The 22,373-nt window shown below is 42.8% G+C and overlaps 1 pseudogene; it reads right to left on the bottom strand.

Moving 5' to 3' along the window:
• Positions 1-21,592: 21,592 nt before the first annotated feature.
• LOC116218810 lies at positions 21,593-21,711 on the bottom strand (annotated as a pseudogene).
• Positions 21,712-22,373: the final 662 nt, after the last annotated feature.

Below are 22,373 nucleotides of genomic sequence, written 5' to 3'. Positions count from 1 at the left end.
CTCCTAATGAAACCCAAACACACCAATTCCTCTCTGGTACTTACCAGTCACTACACCTAAAGAAACCAGAAACAGAGATGAGATCATTAATGAGGCTCAATGCAGACAAACTCACACTAGAATAGTCTTCATTCACACATTACATCAACACATATGATAGTGGTTCACAAACTTTACCCGTCTCTGCGTGTGTGTGTGTGTGCGTGTGGGCGGGTGTGTGTATAGGTTTGTAAAAGTGTCAGTGTGTGTAAGGAGAAGGCCTGGTCTCAATCAGCCGTCGTACTTATGTATACGGACATTTTGAACATACAAATTCGTAACAATACTAACGAAATAAAGTGAAATTTTGAACATACAAATTCGAAACGATACATACAAAATAAAGTGACATTTTGAACATACCAATTCGTAGTGATACATACAAAATAGATACGGACTGGCGATTTCATGCAGGATACCTTTTTTAGGATCGATTTTATAGAAGAAGTTGGAAAGAATTAGATATCCTAATTGTTTGAACTACAAATTAGACCTAGCCTAGGAAACTATTCACGATTACATCCAATACCACCCTAGATAGCACGTTGAAACGTGTATACCTGTAGTGATTACAGACTACAAAATAGGATAGGCTAATAACCTTAGAATATATTCCTATAGCTTTCCTGGCATAAATACCGTAACCTGCTGATTAATGCGAATGCATATCGCAACTGTAGTAAATGCTTGTCATCATTGAACCCCTGCCATATCTAAATGACTTACTATTTCAACTGACTTTATCTCCACGTTAAGTTGGCCTCAAATTCCAGCGCCATTTCTTTAGACACCGTCCGAATAAACACTATACATCATGGGAAATGAAGTCAATGGAAACTCAATGGGAAATTAAGTCAATAGAAACAGCTCTGATGTACTTAAGTATGAAGTTGTAGTGCAGGTATTATGTTTCATTAAATGTTAATTATCCACTGTTGAAACAAATAAATTCTTCAAGTCTTAAAGCTGCTATTTCTTTTTTTTTTTAAGAAGGTAACAGAAATTATGAAAGGGTACCAGGAATTACAATGACATCAAAGCTGCTATTTCAATGACAGGCCGATAACTAAGTGCGATGACTGCTTGCCTTGACTACACAGCACACTCTGGGCCTCAGCAGTGACCTCCCTTAGGCCCTGACTGCCTGCCAGGCTACCCAGCTCACCCAGGGTCACAGGCATGACCCCAATTTGTAATCAAACAATGGTATTTTATTCATTAACTTGTCCTCCAGATGGACAACTGAACAGTCAATCATGTAGTTCAAGAGGCCTCACACCGGTCACGGAAGCAGCTCCTATAAAGGGCACGGCTACACCTGTGCCCCCCTGTGTAGCCCCTCAGCTGATCCCCGCCCACAAGCACACCTGAATCCGAGTGCTGTTGAGCAGACAATCAGGAATATAACAGAAAAGGCCTAGTGGCCGTCACACCCCACTAGGCTCAGTAAGGCCTTTCTACCTGGCCTTACTTGACACTTGTTTTTGCACACAGGACTCTCTGCCTGACCTTTCGTGACACTTGTTTTGCAAGGCTGCTCCATGTTCTCCACATCACTGCATTACAACCATTGTATTTTTCTACATCCACCTTTCCTGAAACAGCTGAAACAATGAGTCAGATATTATTCTATTCTTGCATCACGTGTCTGTTACAATGCCGTTATGCTGTGGCTGTTACATCACGTTGTATGTTACAGAATCAGATGATACAAAATAACAGTAGAATAGGTATATTTGGTTCTATCAGTCCCCCATATGAGCATTACTATGCTCACACACGAACGACCATGTGGAGGGTATTTCTGCCATGTATGTTAATGTTCTGGGTGTGCTGAATCAGGAACAGTTTTCAAGAGTGATCTTCCAAAGATGTGGCTGGCAGGGTGAAGTGTCCAAGGGCCATGTATCCCTTTTGGCCATTTGATTTTCAATAGTCCTTCACTTTAGTGTGAGTATGTGTATCTCTTGACAGGCGAGATGTGGTCCCCTTCTCCCCAGATAGCCTCCTTCCTGCTATCACCTTTGTCCTCTGTTCTCACCCCCTCCCCCACAACAGCTAAAAAGGACAGGACAGGACCAGGGTGGAGTCCAGTTACCATGGCTCTGAGCCCAGGCGCATGTGGAGTGGACTAAGAGCCATCACAGACTACAAAGGGAGAGGTTGGAAAGAGACCCAGTCCTCTGTCCTACTACCTGACGAGCTGAACGCCTTCTACGCTCGCTTTGAGAAGGACAGTGACCCCCCTGCAGTGGAGTTACCTGATGGCCTAGCCAGTGGTGGGCCTACATAAACTGTAGCCGAGCATTGCCGGCATTGCTTCAAAAAGAGCACAAGGCACCTGGCCCAGATGACATTTCAGGTAGGGCCCTCAGGGGTTGTGCTGACCAGCTAGCAGGGGTCTTCAGTGACATCTTCAACCTCCCCCTCAGTCTGTACTTCCCACCTGCTTCAAGAGTACCACCATCGTCCCTGTGCCTAAGACTACTAAGGTCAACTAAGTCAGCATTCCTCCCCCTACACTGCATTGCTCATCTCCACTCCTCACTAACGTCTCTTTGATGCTGAAACCCTTATTCATGCTTTCATCACTTCACACCTGGGTCACTCCAACGCTCTAGTCTCTGGTGTCCCAACCTAATCACTCCAGAAACTTCTACACATCCAAACCTTAGCAGCCTGACTACTCACACACACTGGAAACTGTTCATCTGCCATGTTAGCTCCACCATTAATTAATCTGTTTCATGAACACCAACAGACCTCTGACACCCTCCTGAGGGCACATACAGCCCAGTTTGGGAACCACTGGCATATAAAAACACCATCATGATAGTTCAGTCAGACATTTTCTAGGACGCACAAACACACACACAAATAAACACACACACACACACCCACACAAACAATAGATGCTTGATTGGATTATTGTATCTGTGTGTGAGAGAGTGTGTATGTGATGGAGAGAGAAAGGGGTAGGGAGTGAAGGTTTGCAGTTTGAAAGTGTAATCAGGTTAGAGAGTAAGTGTGAGCAGGTTTAGTTTGTGACATGAATGACAGCACTGAGCTCTTTACAGCAGAGGAACTGGAGACTTACGTGGTCTCAGCCGGACTCTTCCCTCCTCCTTGTGTTCTCCACTGATGACCTGGCATGTGTACACTCTATCTTTCCATCTTCTCTCTTTTATCTCCCTCAGTCTCAGAGACACGTCTCCTCTCTGCAGCTCCTGGGTGTTCACACTCACTCTGCCCTCATAGCCCCTCCCCTCTGTCACATGACCATTCTTATACAGGTAGATACAGTCTGTCCCCTTAAACCACCTGATCTCCATGGCAACAGCACTGGTTTCAGGAGAGAGGTTACAGGGCAGAGTGACATCTTCACCAACAGAAACAGGCTTAGGGGTGACCAGTTTAAAATCTGTAGGGGAACAGGGAGTTGTGTTAATGACTTCCACACACATATACGCTCTCTCGCTCTCTCTCTCACACACGCACACACACACACACAAATTACACTTACATACTCATTCTCTCTTCCTCTCACACACAAACACACTTAAGTTACACCTACATACACACTCACTCTCTGTTACACTATCTCTCTCCAACACACACACACTTAAATTACACCTACATACTCACTCTCTCTCTCAAACACAGACACACACAGACACACACACACACACACTCACAGACACACACACTCTCTCTCTCACACACAAACACACCCTTGTATGGTGTTTATTTTTTTCAAACTCAGACTCATTGGGCCTCATTCTCGAACGCAGTTAAGAAGAATTTAAGAGGAATTTCTTCTGAATTGGATTTAGGACAACATTTGGCATTCATGAAAGTTTTCTCATCTGGGATTTGCTCTGAACTTCAGAAGACTTTCCGAACTCGAAATAGCAGTCGTAACTCGGCCAGAGTTTTCTCAAATGCGATTCCTTAAAAAACCACAAGATGGCCCCGTGGGCCATCTTGTGGTTTTTTGAGGAATCGCATTTTAGAAAACTCTCCGTGTTAATGAATTTGTGAGAATCGTTGGTGATTGCGTTCACATCAACTCTACAGATCCCTCGGATTAAAGTATCATTAACAATTCCGTTTCACATGTAGGCCTATAGTCATGTTCTAACGAGGCACCGTGATGTCATAAAATAAATAAAAAGGACTACACCGGAATGCTGCGCTCGTCTAGTGAGCGTCGTTTGGCCACTGCCGTCTGTGCAAGTACGGCAATCCAGAATTTTCAAGTAGTTCCACGTTGGTGGAACGACTGCCTAGCACTACCAGAGCAGGCGCGTCCCTCTCTACCTTTAAGAAGCTTTTGAAGACCCAACTCTTCAGAGAGCACCTCCCTTCCTAACTGGCACTTCGACTAGTGCTTAACTTGCACTTATAGCAGTTACATTCCTGCACTTCGTTTTTATTTCCTATTTCGTTTTCTATTTCTTATGTAAAGTAGTATTTATTGTTACACTAGGTCTCTATTGCTCGTAGCTTGACTGTTCTATCCCTTGTACGTCGCTTTGGACAAAAGTGTCTGCTAAATGACTAAATGTAATGTACACGAACACTGCAAATGTAAGTGAATAAATAAATAAGCACTAAACTCAATCACGTTGATATAGCTATAGTGGAATAGAATGGACACATCTACATCCTGCAACAGTCCATCTCTGCACCGTTCAAGTCATAGACATATATAGTTGAAGTTAGATCTGCGTTTACTCGACGGTGATCGCTTTCCGCTTTGACATGACTCGTTTACGAGTTGCTTTCGTGTAGATTCGGTCGATTCCGACTGCACACGTCACTACGGTTGCGTGCCCTTATAAGGACCTGGCAGGGCGTGTATGCAAATTCAGGAGCACGAGAACGCACTTTCAATTTAAGAAAACTCTTCCGGGGGAGCACAGCCCAGAAAACTTCTGCTGCGTAGGACCACATTTTCAAGCGTGCATGAATTTGGCGGATGTCTTTTGCTTACGTTGTTTTTCCGAAGCCCGTAAGAAACATTTCAGAAGAAACTTCAGAAAATGTTCGAGAATGAGGGCCAATGTTCTTATAAAACATACCCTGCTTGAAAATGTTGCAGAATGCAGTCCAGAGGTAAAATTTGGCACTAAACACAAAGACGTTCCACCAAGACGTTCACACGTGCAGGTCGCCGGAGATTGTTTACAAACTGTCTAAACTAATACATTGCAAAGTGGACGCTAGGGAGACAGCGCCACTACAAAACAGCACCATATTCTAAATTTGGCCATTTAGGAAAACAACTATTATCAAAAAATGTCCACAAAAAAAATCACAAGAAAGTAATACAATTATAGTATTGGCCGCCCCCATTCAATTGGCCGCCCTGTGCGGTCCGCACACCCCACGCTATGCCACAGCACCTACAATCTCTCTCACACACACAGTCACTCTCTCTCTCTCTCTGTTTCACTCTCTCATCCACCTACATACTCACTCTCTTTCTCTCTCTCACACCCTCAAAAACACACACACTTAAATTACATCTAAAGTGCATTCATATGTCCAATGAATTAATTTAGGCACAGGTGGACTTAAGTTGTAGAAGCATCTCAAGGACCATTGATACAAGTAGGATTCCCCAGAACTCAATAGTGTCATAACTAAGGGTCTGAGGACTTATGTATGTAAATGAGTATTTCAGTCTTTTATTTAGTTTTTATTAACAAAACTCCAACAGACAGTTTTTCTTTGTAATTGTGGAGTATTGTGTGTGGATTGATGAGAAACACACACACACACACACACACAGACACCCATACACACAAAAACACCAGAAGATATCTCTTACCTTTATCCACGTACCCAGCTGCCATTTTGCCTTCCTGAAACAGAGACAGATCATTGTGTCATGTTTTCCCACATCATTCTCAGTCTCCAGAGGGAGTCATTCAGTAGACTTGCTTCTTTCTATTCCTGTCCTTCTATGGCATTAAGGACAGACTCTAAGACAAACTCCAGTAACATTTACCTCCCTTAGCTATGAAGCTAATCATTAACCCATCACCATCATCATCATCATTACCATCATCATCATCCCCTTCCTTTCTTTCGCCTCTTCCCCAATGTTTCACTTTCCTTGTATTTCTGACCGGAAACACAGAACTACATTGTGTGTTATTAAAGAATATATAGATAGGACTATATTGTGTGTTATTAAAGAGTACATAGATATGGCTATATTGAATGTTATTAAATAATATATAGATAGGGCTATATATAATTGTAAAACTGGTAAATGGGTGCAAAGAACTGTATATGTTGAGGTTCAGGTTCTGGTGACGCCTTGGTGTGTCTGCAAGAACACCTCTGGAGTCAGATTGCGGTTTTAGGGGTATACGTCGCTATAGTAGGCAGCACAGGACTCAGACAGGCATATCCAGTGAAACTCAATTAACTTTTATGTTTGTGGTCTATCAAAAGGGATTCAATTACAACTATCATTCACATAAAGGCTTAATATATACATATCCCAGACACACAACAACAGTATAATAGTGGTGATTACTATGTAATTATACTGCCATCTACAGGTTATTCACATCTGTTTTTATAAACCTAGAATTATTACTACTATGCCAATAACGTGCATCATCGCGATCGGAATAGAATCCTCACTCACGCTACAAATAATAATACCAGGAAGGTGACAAACATGACACAGGTCTAATATACTCACTGACATCAGTCACAGTTCACCTAAACTGCGTTTAGAGTAGCCCGACATACAAATATCATCTCCACATACTTCCAAACACTAACAAACTAGCTACTAACCAAACCAACGTCATTAAAGTACGGAATTATCGAGTACATTTATATAACAGGAAAAAACAGACTTAGGCCTACAGTTCGTCAGTGACGCACAACATGTCTGAAAGGAATGGGAAACAGGACTAACTTCTACTAATAAACTGTATACTAACAACCAAACTAACACCGTGCATGTTGTACTTTTTGAATGAATGTTGAATAAAAGTACTCGTAGGCTGATTCGTGTTGAACACCTTGCATGTAACGTTTAATAACTACGGCACCAAGACACAGATATCGCGATCACACATCACTCATAAGGTTGCCAGGTACAAACATAATCCCCGACTTACAGACCACTTCTACAATATACTACATCCTCCTTTTTCAAGTTTGACTGAATAACTGGACCTCAAAACAATTTCAGCAAATGACATTGGTCACTAACAACCATACTTTTTATGCATACAATATGACCTGAGAAACACAAACTGATTTGCATAAAACTCATATCTGTTGTAACTAATATTATTCGGTTAACTAACATTAACTTGAACTTAACCCATCAGCAGGTCACAATCATCAGCATTAGCTCATCTCAAAGTCCTTGTACTTTGAAGGAGGTTTTATCAGTCTCCCACTTCTGGTGCTTCGAATAGGAGTTGATGGAGAACCTGTGCTCTCTTCACAGGCAGGTGCACTCTGGTCTTGCTGTGGGCTGGGAGGTGGTTCTGAGTCCTCTGTTGGTAAGGCTTCTGGCTGTTGAAATAGCTCATACTCACCATCTCTCTGCAGACTTGGGTGGATTCTCCTTAGATGCTGCCTGTTTCTCCTGAAAGTGACACCACTGGGGGTTTGCACATCATATGCACGCGGCTCCCCTCTTTTGCTTATGACTGTTGCTGGTTCCCATCCACATCGTGTTGTCATATGAACTGTGGTACCAGGAGTGAACTCAGGCAGAGGTTTTGAGTTGGAGTTATAATAGTGTTCCTGTCTTGCTTGCAAATGTTTAAGCTTTGAATGAAATCCTTCTGGAATGGCGGGTTGTAGCACAGCTGCAGCGATTGGCAAGGTACTTCGCAACACTCTTCCCATCAGTACTTGTGCTGGGGAGAACTCTGTACCAGTCACTGGTGTGTTTCTGAGTGACAGGAGAGCTAAGTGTGGATCTGTACCTGTTTGTGTTGCCTTTTTAAGTGCATGCTTTACTGTCTTTACCATCCTCTCTGCAAGGCCATTTGATTGCGGATATCCTGGACTGGAGTGGACAAGCTTTATACCCCATGAAGCTGCAAACTGTCTCATGTCACAACTTGCAAAAGGAACATGGTTGCTTACCAGCTCTTTAGGAATTCCATGCCTAGCAAAGACCGTTTTCATCTTGCGTATGACCGTATGTGCAGTCTTGTCAGGGAAATGGAGCACTTCTGGGTATTTTGACAAATAATGTCCATGGAGCTCGAAAATGTCTGCCCCAATCTTCAGCCATGGCAGCTCAGGGACCTTGTGTGGGATAAGAGGCTCTTTTGATTTTGTGGCTGAAGCTGTTGACATGGAGCACAGCTTTCCACCATGTGCTCAATGTCATGTGTCATCCCTGGCCAGTACATCACCTTCCTGGCTTGTGCTTTCATCCTCTGTATACCTTGATGTGCAAGGTGCAGTCTGTCAAGCATCATCTGCCTCGCACTCTGTGGAATCACAATCTTATCACCAGTCATCAGTATTCCATCCCCGATGCTGATGGCAGTTCGCATAGGCCAGTACTGGTAGAGGTTAGTGGCGATGCTGCTTCTCTTATTGGGCCAACCATTGTGGTGCATTGCGACTACCTGCTGCAACACGTTGTCCGCGGCTGTGGCATGCTTCAGTGTCTTGAGAGTGTCAGCGTCCATTGCAGCTGTGGCCTCCATTGCGTGAACTACTCTCTCTTCAAACAGATCCTCCTTTACCTTGTCATTGTAGCCCTCAAGAAAGGCACGAGACAGGGCATCAGCAACATGCATGTCCTTGCCAGCAGTGTATACTATATTCAGATCATAGTGTTGGAGCTGCAATAACATGCGCTGTAGGCGTGCTGGTGCTTTGCTTAGATGTTTCCTGAAAATTATTTCCAGCGGTTTGTGATCTGATTGGACTGTCACTGTGTTGCCGTAAACATATTGATGAAAGCGTTTTGTTGCAAAAGCTATCGCCAACAGCTCCTTCTCAACCTGAGCATATTTTCTCTCAGATTCGGTAAGTGCATGTGAAGCATAAGACAGTGGACTACCCTCTTGAAGAAGACAAGCACCCAGTCCATCTTTTGATGCGTCACATTGTATGGTGAGAGGCTTGGACTGATCATAAAACTTGAGCACAGGGGCTTGTGTCAGGGTGGATTTCAGCCTGTTCAGTGCAGCACTGTGTCCATGACTCCAGTGCCATGCAGCTTCTTTTCTCAGCAACTGTCGGAGTGGAGCAGTTATTGTGGCTTCATTTGGAATGTACTGGGACAGATATCTTGTCATTCCCAGCTAAGTTTATATTTCTCTGAGCCAACTGCCACCTTGCTTAGTGCCTGCACTGATGCTTCTGTTTGCGTTGTTCCCATGACACGCATTTGAGACTTAGCAGCTTCTGCAGCTCTGCAAATATCAACAGCTTTATCTAGAGTCAAGCCTGTTTCTCTTAGTAGTCTCTCTTTCATGCGAGCATTTGGCACACTAAACACAAGTTTGTCTCTTATCATATCTTCTTCACCCACACCAAACTCACAGTTCTTGCATTTCTGACGAAGTTCAGTCACAAACTTGTCGACAGCGAGTCCTTCAGGCACGGAATGAAACCAAAACTGGTGGCGTTCAAAGACAATATTTTTCTTAGGTGTGCAGTACGACCTGAATGCGTCCATAATCTCGTCCAGCGTCCGTTCATCATCGCCGGCTGTTTCAACGTTGAGGGTGTTGTACACCTCAAGTGCATCCTCTCCGACGGTGTGCAACATGATAGCAGTTTTCACCGGTTCATCCTTCTCGTCCGCACCTGTAGCCGTCATATAGAGCTTAAAACGCTGCTCCCAGCGTCGCCAATTTTCGCTTAAATTGCCGGTGAGCACGAGCGGTGCAGGGGGCTTGAACTGGTCCATGCTTAGCTGCTAGCTTTCTCCGAGATTCAACAGGCACAAACTGTTAGCTACTTATTTAGTTATTATAACGCGGGTAATATTTTCCTTTTCTCAACCACAGGGTTACAGCTTAGTGCAGCATTCGCTCGTGGATGAAGAAAAATCCTTTTCTGACACCATGTTGTACTTTTTAGTTCAGGAATAAAAGTACTCGTAGGCACACATCACTCATAAGGTTGCCAGTAGAGCTGCAACGATTAGTCGACGAAATCGACGACGTCGATTGTGAAAAATTATTTAATTCATTATTATGATGATTACATTTGTTACTCCAACATTTTGAGTCGTTATTTTAATTTGCTATGGGAAATAATCATTAGATTAGTCGATCAATCGAAAAAATAGTCGATAGATTAATCGATTACCAAAATAATCGTTAGTTGCAGCCCTAGTTGCCAGGGACAAACATAATCCCCGACTAACAGACCACTTCTACAATATACTACAGTGCAGACCGTGGTGTTTTGCCACGAACTGACCAAACCACGAGATCCTACTGAGAAAACAGATATCTATGCATGCTGCGCGGCGGGGTGCTGTTCGCCCCGTCGGGATTTATTTTTGCATAATGACCTCCGGACCAGTGGCGGCTCCTGAAAAAATTCTCAGGGGGGGCAATTTTTTTGATAATGATTAAGGCGACCCACTCGGTAAGTACCTTAAGCAGGACAATTGTATCTATTTGTTGTGAGCTGATTAACTCATACAGCAATACCTTTTTGTCCAGTAGATGGCAGCACACAACAGAAAGATTTCCCCTCTAGCTACATAAGTTACAGGTGGAAAGCTATGGAAAAAAGTTGCATCCATGAGCCTTCAAAAGAAAAAGTGAGGTGGCGCCACAATAAATTGTCCCACTTGTTCATTATTCACATTACCAAAATGTTGTATGATGTAACATAGCTTAACAGGACACATGATATGTCCTGTACAGTGGCGGTGCCAGACATTTTTTTCTGCAGGTGCTATGGGGGAGCTCAGCGTTTTAGTGAGGGTGCTATGAAATGAGGATGATAGCCTATGTGTCACATGGTTCTCTACTACAACAACTTTACATGTTTGCTCTCTGAAGCGTCTTTGGGGTCCATGAAAAGCGCTAAACAAACCGATTGTATTATTATTATCATTATCTAGGCTTCTTCCGACAGACGCGCACATCTGCGACGGTCACTGACAAAAGGCATACAGCATGTTATAGAGTCCGCAATCCCAAATATCTAACTTACTTTAAAACACTTGTGGTAGTGAGGATTAAAGTTGGGCGACAGGTGACCACTACCATGTCAGATAGAGTGAAATTAATCTTGGAATAGCAGATAGAATTAACTAAAACAGTCAAAGAGTCAGAAATGCGTTAAAAAGGTATATATTATTTCAGTTCACAATTATCAGTAATCACATAGAACCTTATGTACACCTAGCACACAGACTGCTTGTCTTAGGCTAAAGAGTCTCTGATTTTTTTAAGGCGGCTCCAAAAAAATAAAAAAGTTAAAATCTTCGGCCAAAAAGGGCATCTTCGTTGTTAATCAACCGAAACGAGTCTTCAGCGACACAGGGCAATCAATGCATGCAACAAATCAGACAGCTTTCATTAATGTTACACAGCTAACAATACCTTAGTTGCATTGTACTCCAACCACGCAAACTGTCCCAACCAGCTTTTACAAAAACTCCTTTGTTGGACTCCAAACATGCAAGGTGGATATTTCTGGAGTTTTGGTCTTCTCGGACCATCCTGAGCGTTCATGCTAATGTCACTGATGCTGCTAGCACCATGGTTGGCACCCTCAGTAGTGGTGGAGGGTTGATCTCCTTGACCACAACGTTCCTCTCCTTAAACATCCACACCAGATACCCCTGGCATTTCTTCTTCTTCTACATCACTCCGGTTTCTTAATCGTTCTTCTAAACATGGACATTTAGGTAGCAAAAACCGATGCATTGTTGATATTCACTTGAAACTACGTAACGTAACGTCAACATTCGTGAACATTCGTGAAAGTTGGGTCAAAGGTTATGACAGAATGATTGCTCTGTGTCTAAAACAATCTGTTCATTTCAATCTGTTATTATTTTCTTTAGTGAGTTAAATATTATTATCACACAATAAATAACGCAGAATTAAATTAAATAACAATAATAAATAAACCATTATTTTCTTGGGGGTGCTATGGGGGTGCTATGGCTAATCCAGGGGGAGCTAGAGCACCCCCTAGCCCCCCCCTGGCGCCGCCCCTGGTCCTGTAACAACATAAAGAAGGGGGCAACATAAGTCAAAACCAACAATATTTATTGACTAATCTTTACAAAAGCAAAATAAGTTATGGCATAGAAAATAGTGCAAGTAGCATGCATGGAGTGAACAGTCAGACAGAGAGGGAGAGAAAGAGTAAAATAGACAGACAGACTACATTACTTGTACTGAAACTTTGCCCGTCTCTCTTTCAGTGCGGCAAAGCGGTCAATGACTCTCTCGTGGAAATCAGGCATTTTAAGGATAAGTTCCCTCTCCATGGAAAGCATGGCCAGTGCATTCATACGTTCCTGGCCCATTGAATTTCGCAGGAATGTCTTAATTCTCTTCAAGGTTGAGAAACATCTCAGCTTCAGCTGTTGTCATGGGAGTAGTTATGAGGATTTGCAACAGTGCGTTCCCTCACGACCGCTAGCATACACTCGAGTAGCTCGTTTTGAACCGTCTTTGATGTTCCCTTGAAAACTGTAGCATTTTTAAGATGCTCATCAAATACTTCGTCCAATTGTACCACCAAGTCGACCAATCCAAGAAAAATACCAGGGTTGGTGGAGCCCTCCGTTTCATCCTTGCCTCGTAGGGCCAAGTCAAAAACGCCACAAAATTTGACACATTGGATGAGCCGGTTTAAGATGTGTCGGTTCTTGTTCACCTCATCATTGTGGCGGCGTACTGCTAGCCTGTATCCCTCATCCAGTTGAGTGGCAATGTTCACCCTCCCAAAACCACAGAACTTCAGACAACTGTCTATGTGTAGCTTCGCCTGCTCATGTTTTTTTACCTTTTCGGACAGATGGTGCATGTCCTTAACTCCGGTTGTTGTCCATGCAGTGCTGTCTGTCATGGAGCCTTCGGGGTGGAAAAGGAGGCAGGGATAGCAAAAGACTGCCTTAGCCACTTCACAGCCTGCTAGCCACGATTTCCTTTGGTACCAATTCTTTGAAAATCCTCGGGTGTAGGATTTCCCCTTCTTTGTAGCTACCTGTTTAATCGTTATATTTGGTCTAGGAGGTCCTAATTGTATTGTTGCCAATTTGTCTTCATTGTTACGCCGACTGAAAGGAATCTCTTTCAAAGAAAGAATTGAATTGCTGCTGTTGCACTGAGCACTGGCCATCTTTGTCGAAGCTGTATGACGTACTTATACGCTTTTACGTCGATTACTTATGACAAGACCAGGAGGGGCGAGCCCTCCCGGAAGCCATAGAGAATGCATTGAGAGCTCTATTTTGTGAAAAAAATGGATTTAACATGGGAGTCAATGGGAGAGGTCTGGGGCGATTTTCATTTCGCCCCAAATCGCCCCAGAAGGGGCGGGGCCATTTGAAGCACGACTTTAGGCTGACTGAATGACTGTTACATGATTCGACAATGACATACAGAGGCAGATCAGACGGCCTAGTGGTAGAATCCGACCGAAAATCGTCATTTACGCGACTTACAAGGATATTGCGTTTATACATGCGTTTATACAGTTTTTTTTTTTTTTTTTTTCCTTTTCCCCTAGGCAGTGCGTCGCCCCAATCGCCCTTATGGACAAGCCGCCCCTGCTCCGGACAATACATTATCCCTTACATAGATAATTTCTGCTCATCACAAAGTAGGTCTTACCTCAGTCTAGTGTTCCAGCTATGGGAGTGAAGTTGTGGTTCCTCTGCTTCTTAGAATGAAAACACACCAAACAAGTGTAACGACCCTCACTCTTGTGTGTTTTGGTGACAAAGAATCGGACCAGGGGTTTTTCACAGTGGCTTTTAGTGCCTGCATTCACTAAAAAACAAACAATCCATAAAATGTTTGCCGCAAACGCGACTGCATACAAGTCTCCAGCGGAGAGGGTCTTCCAGCTCTCTGCGTATGGGCTAGCAAACACTGTGTTAACCTTTGCTGCTCTGTCTGTCTCTGACCGTAATTGGAGATTGCAGGGGAGACTGTATTCAATGCTCCAGGGCCGAAGTATTAACAGTTTATAACTTCGGGGTTAATTCCCTTTTTCTTTCTCTCTGCTGCTGGTTAGCAAATCACTGCCCACTGTATTCTTTCTTGATGAATTATTCTTTGCACACTGAAATACTGTTACAGCACATACATTTTGCTCCGGTCGCTATATCTAAAACCATTTCTAAACATCACCTCTCTTCCTCGCTCTGCCACACCCACCCTGTACGTGCTGCTCTTAAAGGAGCCGCGCCGTTTTACAACAACTGCCTTACTGGCTAACCTCATGCGTTGCATAGCATTCTAAATTACATGAAGATAAAAATGCATAGCTCGTTAATCTTCGTGCAAACCAAAGGACTAAATAATCCAAACAAAAAGACAGACAGCACTGGCATAGCGCACTGAATGATCGTATAGTTTGAACATAAATAATTCTGAAAAATTACAATATATAAATACACATTCTTAAACATTTACATTTTGTACAAACCACGTATCTGCATTCACAGTAAAACAAACAATCCATCAAATATTTGCTGCAAACGCGACTGCATACAAGTCTGAAAAAGTATAAAACCAAAATCAGGACAATGCTCTTCATAACGCACAGCGCAGCTGCCGCCAAAATATACTTTATCTCGGTTACAACCTTTACAAATTACTTTCTATCGTTAGTTTTCTAGAGCATCAGTTAGTGCGACATATACATTTATATGCAATCAATAGTTCGTAAATAAAACATGTTCATTTATTCAAATATCAAATTATTCACGGAGCGCTCCCAAAGCCTCCTCTAAAGTACGGGTAGCTTAAACGCCCAAAATGCGTCAAAGTAAACAAGCAGTCGTGCCGCCTCCAGCTGCAGCAACTAAGTCATTTTAAAGCTGTTTTTCTCCAAAAAGCTTCGCATCACAGACAAGAAAGTATTTTATATCTTAGGAAAACGCATATTATGTGTTTTCATTTGGTGGTCTTTACATATCAATATAGGAAGGAGTATTTGTTAGACTACTATCTCTTATCAGCATCTGTCACTAATTGCTCTCCATTCTTTTTCAGAGGCAGTTAACAAGAGTGGAGCAGGCTGTTGAGGTAAAAAGAACACATAGCCAGTGGCAAAAAAACTGTGTAATTAATCTGAGAAAAAAAAGTGTTTCTCTTTTTACTATTGTACTTTGATCCACCATTGAATGTTTCATCAATCTAGCAAATTACATTTTGATCAAATTAAGCCATGATTAGTCATGAATCACTACAAAGTTGCTATAGTTGATATAACTTTTACCCCAACAATTTGGCAGTGATCCTTGAAGTATATTTATGAACTGTATTTTAAGGTCTTTGCCTTACAATGGAAGCCAATTTCTACACACCTGATTTGCTTGCTTATATCAATCTTGCTTGGCTTTCAATACTAATTTATTTGGTGTACGATTTGGTTAAAGGGGAAGGGGCACCACTGCATGTGCCTTGGATAAACAATGCAATATTTAAAAAAAAGTCTTCGCTTATTGTTCACAGGTGCTTCTTGGGCATTAACCCAGAACAAGGCTCGAAGAAGAGGCGTGGAGGCATAAATCCAAATGTGAGCACACTCCAAAGAAAGCTTGTGGACTTTGAGTGGTCTTTGTACATGTGAAATTGTTGTATGCATTTAAATTTTTGTTTATATTGTATATTTTTTGAAGTTTTAAATTGTTTATTCTGTTTCTGTGTTAAAAATGTTAGGAGACAGCCCTATAGTAAATTGTGAATTTAATACTTGTTATCAATAATAAAAAGTTAAAATGAGTATTGTCTTTGTTGCCTTTGTTCTTGCTTTGACTTTTAATCTAGCAAATCCAAAGCACGTTTCTCTTTACAAACACACACGCACAGACATACATTTACAAACCCATACAGACACAAACACACATACACACACACACACACACACACACACACACACACACACACACACACACAAACACACACACATTTTCAACAGTAGGTTCAAGACACCCAGTGTGTGTCATGTGCATGGAGCACAGTGGAAACAACGGTGGTTAAACAAACATATGCACACAGACACACACACATGTTGACACGTCCACAGACACAAACACATTTATATAGATACAAACAAGCATATATACATACATATAAACTTAGTGGTGGAGCACTTATTAGTGGAGAACTGACTTGAATGTAGTTTTTCTTTACACACACACACACACACACACACACACAAATACACATGTTTATAAACCCATACAGACACTATCACGTTTGTGCTGACAGCCGCTCCGGCCACATCACTTCGGCACACTCTCATTCACTCTCCCAGCTGTGAGTTTGGTGTGTGTGTTTGTGTGTGAGTGTGTGATGCCTTATGAATAATTGAAATACATGAAAGAGAGGAAAACAGGAAGTGCAACAGCTAGATTGGGCTCCCTAGGGTCAGGTTGCTTCTTGGTTACCTACTGGGCTCGGTACGTGTACGTCTGTACCTTGAGTCTTGTTTGGCCATTTTAGACCCTATGAGTGGATTTCCTTCTGTGGTTTGGGTTAGGAAGTATAGCAATGCCAAGGCTGGTCCAATGGTTTGGGTTAGGAAGTATAGCAATGCCAAGGCTGGTCCAATGGTTTCAACATTAGACTGAAGTCTACACCCATTAGGGTGCACTGACTGAAAAAAATGCATACCAAAGGTTTAGATACCACGTCATGCTTTCTCAGGTTGGACAGTGAATTTTTGTACGCAGTGATTTTGTGAGTTTGTGCACGGTAAACAGAGCTAATATTTCTTCATTTAAAAATGTCAAACATGGACTTCAGATATGACCATTGGGCTCGTCATCTTAATCTGCTGTAGCCATCATCACTACTGACAAGTTCACAGAGGACCTTTCAAAAACATGCAGCACTTTGAACTTGACTGTCAGTGTAGGAGTGTAATGAACACAGTGTATGGCCTATCGCATTTTAGAAAAGAAAATAATCTGCTGACTTCAAAGCAACAAGTAACGGGAACGTCATAAATCATAAGTAAATGTACTTTGTTACCGTCCCCCTTTTCTTAGAAGAGACCCCCTTTCGTACGCTCAGGACAATAAACCCATATCTTATCTCTGGGTGCAACAGTGTCTGCCTGTCTGGTGCACCTCCTGCAGTCCCTCACGCAGGCTGCTTTAGGCTCGCGCCTCACCTCCTCCAGTCCCTCACGCAGGCTGCATTAGGCTCGCGCCTCACCTCCGCTTCTGGAGGAGGACCAAACATTAAGTCCACTGGCACCTGGAGCCTTGGATAACTCCTTAATGATTCCTTGAATAACAGCCAGCAGCTTTCGACGAGTAACACAGAAGTTTCTCTCTAGTCGATTGAGTGAAGGCTGAAGTAGGCAATCACCCGCCCACCGCGCCCCTCCGATCTGCACACATCAGCGGCGAGAATGAATGGAAGCTGCAGGTCTGGGAACGGCACCGAGCCCCACATCAGCGGCGAGGCCATCTTTGTTAACATTCATGCTGGACTCCTTCACTGCATCAGGGTAGGTTTGTGGTGCCGGTGTCTCTTCTGGGGTTGGCTGGAATGCTGGAGCAGTGGTAGTGGGTCCAGGTGAAGCGCTGGGGCAGGCGATCCGCTCCTTTCCAGTCGCCCAGGCCGGGGAATGCCAGCACAATCTGACACGTCTTCCAGCTGGACTCTCCCCGGTGCACCTCGTCAAAGCGATCCTCGATGTCTAGAATCCTGATAGATATCCTCCAGTCTTCAGCGGGGCACTAGATCCCACATCCAGTGTAACATGGAGCATCTTGATAGCTTTCCTTTGCTGTCTCGCCATTTACTGAACATCACACAAGCTTCAGATAACAGATACTGAATGGCAGGCGGGGATCTAGTGTACAGAGATGACACACGGGGCAATGGTGGACAAGACCCTAATACACAAGGAAAACTACACCAGGGCGTTACACATAACACACTGATTTTAACACTAGGAGCACAAATACATTCTAAATTTACAACATTAATAACAGAGTTACACGTAACATAGAACACACAGGATTCTGGGAACTACATACAACCAGTGGCGTTTCTACATTAGGGGCACATGGGGCACTGCCCCACCAGATCCAGATGGCGCTGTGGTGCAGAAAGCTCAATACATCTGTGCTTTGTGGCAAAATATATCTTATTTGATTTAAAATGCAAAGTAGCACTTCAATTGTAAATGTGTGTGTGAATAAACTAGACTCACAAGCATTATAGTACTGTTTTGGAGTAATTTGATTTGTGTGTGTTTCTGTGTTTGTGCTTGCTCTGTGAAATGCTGCCTGCTCGCCCCGCTGTCCCTCCCTTTCTGGGGCAGCGCTGCAAACACAAGACTGTTGCTATGGAAACACCAATGAGCGTGAGCGACACAGGCACACATTTACATTGGGAGATGGGGCAGGTTTAGATGTTCCCCCACGAAATCTGCCTAGCAACCCGTGACCAAGAAAAAAAAAATCATACAGATCATACTCAAACAGATCTACGCCACTAACGTTACTGCTCGTTAGCTATCGCTAGTTTTCTACTGTTTTGGAACCAGCCTCCGTGTTTCAAGTTGCAGGTTGAAATCATTTCTGTTTAAGTTTTGTTCATTTAGCAGTATGATTTGTTATTTGTTTCAGTTGTGCATTTCGCTTCATGTTATAGGCGTGTGCCACAAACTTGATCAAGCATGCACGTTATTTGAACTATGTGTCTAATCTTTTTATTTTATTGGAATCTATTTGATTTACTTTGTTGCTGTATTATAAGCAACATCTTTGTGTTGCGCTGAGAACTGAAGCATGTGACATGTAATTGAAATAGGATTTCTGCTCCCTGCCAGATTATGATTCTAGTTCTGCTGTAGCGCCTCCCTCACCTTCCAGCGAAAGATTCTAAAGATTTAGCTGGAAATACCTATTTGAGTTCTGGCAGTAGTGTGTGTGTGTGTGTGTGTGTGTGTGTGTGTGTGTGTGTGTGTGTGTGTGTGTGTGTGTGTGTGTGTGTGTGTGTGTGTGTGTGTGTGTGTGTGTGTGTGTGTGTGTGTGTGCTTTAGTCCTGGCATTACTATGTGGCTGTGCAATCTCAAAGTTAACCCATAAACTGCATTCTGACTCCAGAGCGTTCTTACAGACACACCATGGCGACACCACCATACTGGAACCGCACCCTTTACTCCCTACTGCTGATTGAATGATAATGACACTCCTGTGTCATCTCACTGTAAACGTGAAATAGATCACTCTGCACTGTCAGATGGCATGAAAACTAAAGTCACATGGATAGAAATGGTCATAGCATAACATATACCTTTGTCAGGACAATTACTGATAATGTCACTGTCATTTGTGTGTAATTGAAGAATATATAGATAGGGATGTATTGAATGTTATTTAAAAATATATAGATAGGGCTATATTGTATGTTATTAAAGAATATATAGATAGGGCTGTATTGAATGTTATTAAAGAATACATAGATAGAACTATATTTAATGTTATTAAAGAGTATATATGTAACAGAGGTTATCTTCCCCTCGCTGTTTCACTCTGCGTTGTGTTTGTTTAAGAAGAACACAGCCACCGACCTGATGTTCACACGTGTATTGCTGCTTCCTGATACATGCAAATGACGAACATAAAATCCGTTGGACAGAGTTAGCAAGTCGCTCAGCTCCTCTGTCTTATACATTCGAAGAAAGAGCTAACACGTGCACAAAACACACAAGTGCAAAACGTGACCCACCTGATACATGCAAATGACGAACATAAAATCCGTTGGACAGAGTTAGCAAGTCGCTCAGCTCCTGTCAATACAAATCAGGCAAGCCACTTAAAACAATATGCACAAAACAAGCTCACATGTAGGCTAGCTAACTCGCTAGTGTGTGTCTGCAGGACGCATACCTACCTCTGTCTTATACATTCGAAGAAAGAGACAGAGGAAAGGAAGAACCCAGAGACAACCTCTCAATCACACCCACTTCAATACATTGTATCCAAATAATACTCGGAAATCAATAATCTGCACCTTGACCGTGCTAGAGAATTAACACATGAAGGGAGGAAAATTCAGGGAAGCACATTAAACCCTGTTACATATAGATAGGAATAGATTTTCTTTGTCTTGTATCAAAACAGAGTCTCAGACATGTTCCACAAGTAGCCTCTGCTGGAAAGCCAGAGGACTTGAGATCCTCCTAGAAACCCATTAAAGCCAGAGGACTTGAGATCCTCCTAGAAACCCATTAAAGCCAGAGGACTTGAGATCCTCCTAGAAACCCATTAAAGCCAGAGGACTTGAGATCCTCCTAGAAACCCATTAAAGCCAGAGGACTTGAGATCATCCTAGTAACCCATTAAAGCCAGAGGACTTGACATCCTCCTAGTAACCCATTAAAGCCAGAGGACTTGAGATCCTCCTAGAAACCCATTAAAGCCAGAGGACTTGAGATCATCCTAGAAACCCATTAAAGCCAGAGGACTTGAGATCCTCCTAGAAACCCATTAAAGCCAGAGGACTTGAGATCATCCTAGTAACCCATTAAAGCCAGAGGACTTGACATCCTCCTAGTAACCCATTAAAGGAGTGACTGCAGCTTGTCCCTCGTCTCTGAGCCAGAAATGATCTCAGGTTAGTGGTCCTGTTTTCAGCCGTTCACACACACATTTTCTGATGGTCTCAGGCACCCTGTACTTTGGTCAACTGGTGACAGTGTGGGATTTTCTTCTGTTTTTGCATGGGTGTCTAATAGTATATTCCTTAGCCATGATAAAGTGAACTACTTTGTTTTCATGTCATGAAAACCTTTTTGCTGATGGCCACAGCTTCCCATTTCCTTATACACATGCAAATGAGTTATTCAATACAAAATTATTATCAGTCTATTGTGCAGTGCCACCTGTCATACACTGGCTGCAAATATACCGGTTTGTTGCTCCCTAACTGTCATCTCGGTAACCAGAGCGTTGTTTGATAATAATAGTAAAGGCAGAAAGGAAGAAATTTGAATTGGCTTAGTTCCATTCGTCAGTTCACACACCCACACACATTTGGTCAGCCACTCCCAACTCCCCCACGCTTGAAGTACAGTATGCGGTGTGTGGCCCAGCCAAATATTGATCCCCTTCCACCAGTGAACTAGTCCATGGAGTACTGTATTTTTATTCTGTAAATCAATACATAATAATTTATATTTGTATTCTGTGAATGTATCCAGTCTGCTTGGAAGCCATACATGAATGCAGTTATCACTGCAGTAGAGCATAGGCCATCAATAGTGAGTTTACACCTGATTTGGTATCCACTTGTTCTCGATGTTTCAGTAATCCAGTAACTCCACTGAGCGAGGGATTGGCCAACCCAGCTTCAGTTTACAGCACCTGGTATTCCCTGGTGGTCTCCCATTCAAGTACTAACCAGGCCCGGCACTGCTTAGCTTCTGAGATCGTACGAGAGCGGGCCTGCTCAGTGTGGTATGGCTGTAAGCATATGAGCATTAGAGCAATGGTAATAAGTGACTTGCACAAGAACCGTGTGGGAAAGACATTGCAGCAGATGCTGTGTCAGACAGGCAGACACTGTTGCACCCAGAGATAAGATATGGGTTTATTGTCCTGAGCGTACGAAAGGGGGTCTCTTCTAAGAAAAGACAGTAACAAAGTACATTTGCTTATGATTTATGACGTTCCCGTTACTTGTTGCTTTGAAGTCAGCAGATTATTTTCTTTTCTAAAATGGGCTGTGTTCATTACACTCCTACACTGACAGTCAAGTTCAAAGTGCTGCATGTTTTTGAACGGACCTCTGTGAACTTGTCAGTAGTGATGATGGCTACGGCAGATTAAGATGACGAGCCCAACGGTCATATCTGAAGTCCATGTTTGACATTTTTAAATGAAGAAATATTAGCTCTGTTTACCGTGCACAAACTCACAAAATCACTGTGTACAACAATTCACTGTCCAACCTGAGAAAGCATGACGTGGTATTTAAACCTTTGGTATGCATTTGTTTTCAGTCAGTGCACCCTAATGGGTGTAGACTTCAGTCTAATGTTGAAACCATTGGACCAGCCTTGGCATTGCTATACTTCCTAACCCAAACCATTGGACCAGCCTTGGCATTGCTATACTTCCTAACCCAAACCGC

The sequence above is a fragment of the Clupea harengus genome, chromosome 2 (genome assembly GCF_900700415.2).
Source record: "Clupea harengus chromosome 2, Ch_v2.0.2, whole genome shotgun sequence".
NCBI classification, from domain to species: Eukaryota; Metazoa; Chordata; class Actinopteri; order Clupeiformes; family Clupeidae; genus Clupea; species Clupea harengus.
This window is presented reverse-complemented; position numbering and strand designations above follow the sequence as displayed.